Source organism: Suricata suricatta, chromosome 2, assembly GCF_006229205.1.
Source record: "Suricata suricatta isolate VVHF042 chromosome 2, meerkat_22Aug2017_6uvM2_HiC, whole genome shotgun sequence".
In the NCBI taxonomy this organism is placed as follows: Eukaryota; Metazoa; Chordata; class Mammalia; order Carnivora; family Herpestidae; genus Suricata; species Suricata suricatta.
The window spans coordinates 112,545,044-112,551,867 of record NC_043701.1 but is presented as its reverse complement, the minus strand read 5'-3'; the positions used below and the strand labels follow the sequence as shown (position 1 = coordinate 112,551,867).

At 41.9% G+C, this 6,824-nt stretch overlaps 1 pseudogene; it reads left to right on the top strand.

The window, feature by feature from the left end:
• The first annotated feature begins 248 nt into the window (after window positions 1-248).
• The window catches only part of LOC115285394, a 42,531-nt pseudogene continuing 35,955 nt past the window's right edge, over window positions 249-6,824 (top strand).

The following is a 6,824-nucleotide window of genomic DNA, read 5'->3' as shown; positions in this document are numbered from 1 at the left end:
AAAAAGGGAATTTTTTAAAACTGAGAAAACTTTCAGTCATGATGAGGACCTTGTTGGTCATGAGAAGATTCAAAGTGCAGAGCAAAATTTTGAATGTAACATATATCAAGAAACCTTCCCTGAAAAGGCAATATTGAGTACATACAAGAGAGAGGTCGCTGAAGAGAATGACTCTGAATGTACTAAATATGGGAGAACCCTCTTTCCTAACGCCTCCTTCCTGCTACATCACATGAATGCCTCCGAGGAAAATCACTGTGGATTTGGTGGTTGTGCGAGGTCTTTATGCATGAAGTCTCCCCTTTTGAAACCTCACGGGGCACCTCTGAAACAGTCTGAGTGTAGTGAGAGTGGGGATCGCTTCAAGGGTGACTCATGCCTTTCACAACTTCAGAAAACTCATAAAGGAGAGAAACACTTTGAATGTAATGAATGTGGGAAAGCATTTTGGGAGAAGTCCCACCTCACGCGACATCAAAGGACACATACAGGAGAGAAACGCTTTCAGTGTAATGAATGTGGAAAAACTTTCTGGGAGAAGTCGAACCTGACAAAACATCAGAGATCACACACGGGGGAGAAGCCGTATGTGTGCAACGAATGTGGGAAAGCCTTCAGCCACAAGTCAGCCCTCACATTACACCAGAGAATTCACACAGGGGAGAAACCCTATCAGTGTAGCGCATGTAGGAAAACTTTTTACCAGAAGTCGGATCTCACCAAACACCAGAGAACACACACTGGGCTGAAACCCTATGAATGCTATGAATGTGGGAAATCCTTCTGTATGAATTCACACCTTACAGTGCATCAGAGAACTCATACAGGGGAGAAACCATTTGACTGTCCTGACTGTGGGAAATCTTTCTGTCAGAAGTCACATCTTACTCAACATCAGAGAACCCACATTGGGGATAAGCCCTACAAATGTAATGCATGTGGGAAAACTTTCTACCACAAGTCAGTACTCACCAGGCATCAGATAATTCATACAGGGTTGAAACCTTACGAATGTTATGAATGTGGAAAAACCTTCTGCTTGAAGTCTGACCTCACAGTGCATCAGAGAACTCACACAGGGGAGAAACCCTTTGTGTGTCCTGAATGCGGGAAATTCTTCAGCCATAAATCTACCCTCTCTCAACATTACAGGACACATACAGGAGAGAAACCCTTTGAGTGTCATGAATGTGGAAAAATATTCTATAATAAATCGTACCTAACTAAACATAATAGGACACACACAGGGGAGAAACCCTACGAATGTAATGAATGTGGGAAAACCTTCTGCCAGAAGTCTCAGCTCACTCAGCACCAGAGAATCCACATAGGAGAGAAACCCTATGAGTGTAATGAATGTGGAAAGGCTTTCTGTCATAAGTCAGCTCTAATTGTGCACCAGAGAACTCATACAAAAGAAAAGCCCTATAAATGTAATGAATGTGGGAAGTCGTTCTGTGTGAAGTCAGGACTCACTTTACATCAGAGAAAACACACAGGGGAGAAACCTTATGAATGTAACGAATGTGGGAAATCCTTCAGTCACAAATCATCCCTCACAGTGCATTATAGGGCTCACACAGGGGAGAAATCTTGTCAGTGTAATGAATGTGGGAAAATTTTTTACCGTAAGTCAGACCTTGCTAAACATCAGAGGTCACACACAGGTGAGAAGCCCTATGAATGTAACACATGTGGAAAAACTTTCTCTCAGAAGTCAAACCTCATTGTACATCAGAGAACACACACAGGAGAAAAACCTGATGATTGCAGTGGGTGTTAGAAATGTTGATCTGCAGATCAGTAGCCACTGTGCTTCAGAGAACTCACTCTGGAGGAAACAATGTTGACATCCTGAGTGTTAAATAGCCTTTGTCCACAAACTGGCCTTATTTTACCCTGAAGTAGATTGCAAAACATATAGGACAGTCTCGTTAAGTAATATTCCATTCAATGTCCCCTAGCAAATACAGATATAAAGCCTTGCAGATTTTTGCTTTTATAAGTTATTTTTTTAGCAAAAAATACAAACTAGGTTAGGTCAGAATACCTATAAGAAATCTTTCAATTTGAGACATAAAGCTTGAAGATTGTCTTTACGACTAGTATAACATTGGAAATTGTGTTTTGGTGTTGATGTCATATTTGTCTTTAGGAAACATGAGAAATTTTAATTTATAGGTGAATGTTGTATAGTGTATAAACAAAAAAAGTAGTAAAAAGAAACAATAAACTTAAAAGAAGCTGCAGTAATACATAGAATTCTCATGTGCCCTTCCCCGAGCTTCCTGTTAAGATACCTTACCATAACCATGGTGAATTCTGGAAGAGAAATGTGGATGGTAACCATACTGCTAAGTCACATAAAGTCATTCACACTTCAACAATTTTTACATGCACTTTGTGTGTATGTGTAGTTGTACAAAATGTTGTTGCTTATAGTTTGAGTACCCATCAACACAGGCTACAAAATCAAAAAGAAATCTGGAATCTGTATTGCATTAGAATTACAAAGGAATCAGGATTTCACCACAAGAAATTCCCTCATGTGAATAACCATACCCTTTCTGCAGCCCTAACCCTAACAGTTCATGTGAATATGAAGCTTTTAAAAGCAGAGATAGATTGAATAATTAGGGCAACAGCGTTAAATGCTTCAGTTTACAGGACTCCTGTATGTATAAATGGTCCCTTCGGTGAACTGTGTCTCTTCCATATGCATAGTGGAAGTTAATATAATTTTGAATTGAAACTGGACACTCCTAGTTCAGCATCTCCCATGTATGTAGGGGCCTGAAGGAATCTCTGGAAAGGAGGCCCACGAAGCTAATATGTGACCACTTAAAATACATAAATCCAAATAACAAAATAAAAATAAAATGTGTTCTATGCAGAGGGATATCTAGTCCATAATCTCATTTTCCCCTTCCAAGCCATGGTGTGCCTTGAGTGTACGTGTAATTCTCCATCCCTCAACCTCAGTTTTGTACAAACCCCTGTAAGTAACTGTCTTCTAAGGCAGGGTTTCAAATAGAAGCCACAGATAGACTATATGACAGGGATGTGAACTTGGCTGTAAATTCAGGGGTCCAATGTACCTAGAAACAGTTCTAGGCCCTTGTAGATTTTTGGTTATATGAGAAGGTGGGTTGAGACTGGAGCAGAGAGAGTAAGGCCAGAGTGAGGCTTTTATGGACCGATAGGGTGGACAGGAGATAACACTACATTTCATGGTCTGATTTCGTAAATCAAGTTACACAAACTAATGCACAGATATTCTAAGCTTTCATCTTAGGAAACCAGAAAAATAAGAGCTAATTAAATCCCCAAGTAAACAATACAAAATAAATGATTAGAATTGGAGCAGAAATCAGTGAGCTCTTTGAAAAGACAAAACCCATAACCCAGAATTAGTTATTTGAAAAGGTTAATAAAATTGAGAAACTTCACTGAGTTAACTAAGAAAGAGAAGATACAAGTTTCCAATATCTGAAGTGAAAGAAACATAACTGTTGTGGACATTAAAAGGATAGTAATGTTATGGACAACTCTGCCCACAGATTTCAAAACCTGGACGAATTCCTTGAAAATCTGTGAAAATGCACAGAAGTATAAATCCATATAGGCATATATCTGTTAAAGAAATGGAGTTCACCCTTTTATCTTCGAAATCAGAAAGTGTCAGGCCCAGATGGTTTCACTGGTGAATTCTAGCAAATGCTTAAGGAAGGAAGAAATGATAACCAATCTCTACAACCTCTTACAAAGAGTAGGAGTAGAAGAAATCCTTCCTAACTCGTTCTGTGATGCCTTTCTAGTAGCAAAACCAGGCAGAGACATTATAGGAAAGGAAAGTAACAGGGGTGCCTGGCTGGCTCATACAGTGGAACATGCGACTCTTAATCTCAAGGTCCTGAGTCCGAGCCCATGTTGAGTGTGATTACTTTAAAAAAATGTTATAAAAGAAAAGCTACAGGCCTCTATGTTTTGGAACATAGATGCTGAGATCCTCAACAAATCATTAGCATGTTGAATCCAACAAATACCCAGTTACATGCCATGACCAAGTGGGATTTATTCCAGGTGTGCTGTGCTGGTTCAACATTTGATAATCAGTCAGTCACCTGTCCCATCAACAGGCAAAAGAAGAAAGAATCCTATGATGGTATCAATAGGTGCAGGAGAGCATTTTACAAAATGTTAACCCACAGCCCCAATAAGTAATCTCAGCAGACCGGGAGTAAGGGGAACTTTAACTTGGTAAAGAACATCTACAACAGCCCTACAGCTAATATTGTACTTACTGGTGAGAAACTAGATGCTTTCTCAGTAGGATGGGGAGGAGGGCAAGGAGGTCCCTGTGCCTGCTCTTTCATACTCCTTCTGGAAGTCCTCACTGACACAGTATGACCAGTGAAGAAGAGAAACTTGGATTGGGAAGGAGGAGAGAAAACTGTCTACCATCACACATAATATGATTGTCCATGTAGAAAATTTCCAGGAGTCCACAATCACCCTGACACGAGTAAGCAAGGTTTCAGGATACAGTGGTTAGGTGGGTGGTAAAAGTAATGAGCCCTTAGGTATTAGCTATTAGGTAACAGAGGCATGCAGGAGCATATTTTCAGGCATATTGTTAAGTGAGAGAAACCAATCTGAAAAGGCTTTCCACCTTACGTTTCCAGATATAGTGCATTTTGTAAAGGCACATGTGGAGACAGTAAAAAAGATCAGTGGCTGCCAGGGATCTGGTCTAGGGAGCAGAGGATGAATAGGTGGGTTAGAGAGGACTTTTAGCACAGTGAGAGTATGCTGTAGAATGTTATAATGGTAGATAAGGCATCATTCCTTTGCCAGTGCCCTATAAAATGTAACACCAAGGGTAAACCCTAATGTCAACTGGACTTTAGTTAACTTTAGTTAGTACTCATGCATCAGTATTGGGTCATCAATTGTAACAAACATACCACACTACTGTAAGACGAATAATAGGGGGCTGTAGAAGGGTAGGAGTGAAGGGGTATATAGGAACTCTACTTTCTGCTCCATTTTTCTGTAACTCTAAAACTATAATATAAAATGTAGGAAATAAATGAACAATCCTGCCTGCATATAGCAATATGGAGAAATCTCTGAAGGTGTTTCTTCTGTATTTACAAAATTAGAAGCACATTATTTGGTACCACTTTCCCCATAGTGGGAGGCAGAATGCATTCTCAGAAATCTCATGCTGACAATCACTAAAGCCTACTTTCAGGTGCAGCTTTCTGTTGTAAGCCTTACTGTCTTTTCTGGAAGTATCATAAATTACTTCCCTCTCTTCATAACATCTTGTTTCTATAGTAAGGTTTTGTCCTATGTTCCTGTACTACAAATGTAATCACCACTGATGGACATTTGAGCTGTTTTTATAGTCTTCAGATTATTTTTAATTAACGTAACTGCGGTCTGAAATGAAGGCCTAGTATACTAGACTCTTTTGACATCTGAAACCAGCATGGAGTGAAGTAGGAGGCATGGAGGAGTAGGAGGCAGTCAACACAGCATCACGAATGGCATGGTCCATCTGAGATCCAGGTCACCACGTAAGACCTAGTTCATCTAGTGATCATTAACTGATACCTTGACTAACGAGTTCTGAGATAGACAAAGGCCACCTGGGACAGGGCTACCAGTTGCTGGCAGACCTACGTAGCTCTTGATGTGGACTGTACTGCCTTTTTGGGTGTCACTCTTTCTCCCCACCCTATAAAGCTCTTGTCTCTAAGAATTGTTCATTGGCTGTACTGTAGGTGCCTGGCCCCTGGGTTCAGTCAGTTGGGCTGGTGTTCTGTGATGCTGTCGCCTGTCAGGGCAGTGACAACACAGCACCTCAACTGATAAGCATTTGAGCCCAACCTAGGCAGGGTCTGGCTAGAACTCTGGCTGCGACGTAGTAGAGTCTGCTGGCCTTTCCTGGCTGCTCAGGGTACCCAGGCATACCGTCATGGCATTGGTCCTTGTGCACCACAGGGGTGGGAGCCTGATGCGCTGTGGTTCAGGTGAGGGCAGCAGCCTTCCCCATCTCTTTTGCTGCTCATTCTCCTGCTACCATTGCACACACACCTGATGCCTAAGGGTGTAGGTGCACATTTGTCGTGTCCTGTGGCCCAGAGGCTGATGAGAAAGAACAGGGGACTTTTCCACATTACAGAATCCTCAGCCAGTGTACCTGGGTTTACTTAGCACTGCTCTTATCAGTATACCAAAGGTCTAACCTTGGAGTCCTGGGGCTTGATGGCCTTGCCCTGAGCCTTGACAGAATGACCTTATTTGTGTATCCAGACCCCAGAGAGATAGACTGGCATTCCCTGGAGGAAGTGGCAGCTACCCATGAGCCCAACGTCTGGGCTCTGGTACTTTCCCTTGTACCCACCCAGGTCCAAACCTCAGGTGCCTGGAAAAATACAAACACTGAAAGCTGTGATTTTCCATGGCTAGAAATCCAAAATATTGTGAGGGAATTTGTTCAGAGAGAAATGAGAGAGAGAAGAAAGTCTGCATTGTTGATAAAAGGCAGCCCTACCGATGATATTCAGGGAACACCTGGGTAATGGGCCAAGGATGCTCTGTTGCTCCCCTCTGTTGCCTGTGTCTCTGTTGAGAATAATTCTCATCCTCCTGCTTCGAGGGGAAACACTCACCCTGTGGCACAGCAAAGGGGATAATTCAAATGCAGTTTAAGCCCGGGTCCTTAATCCATGTGAAACAAAGTAACCATTGCCATGGAGTGGGGTCATGAGCCTGGAGATCCTGCCTGGAGTCTGTCTCGGGAAGGAAACTTG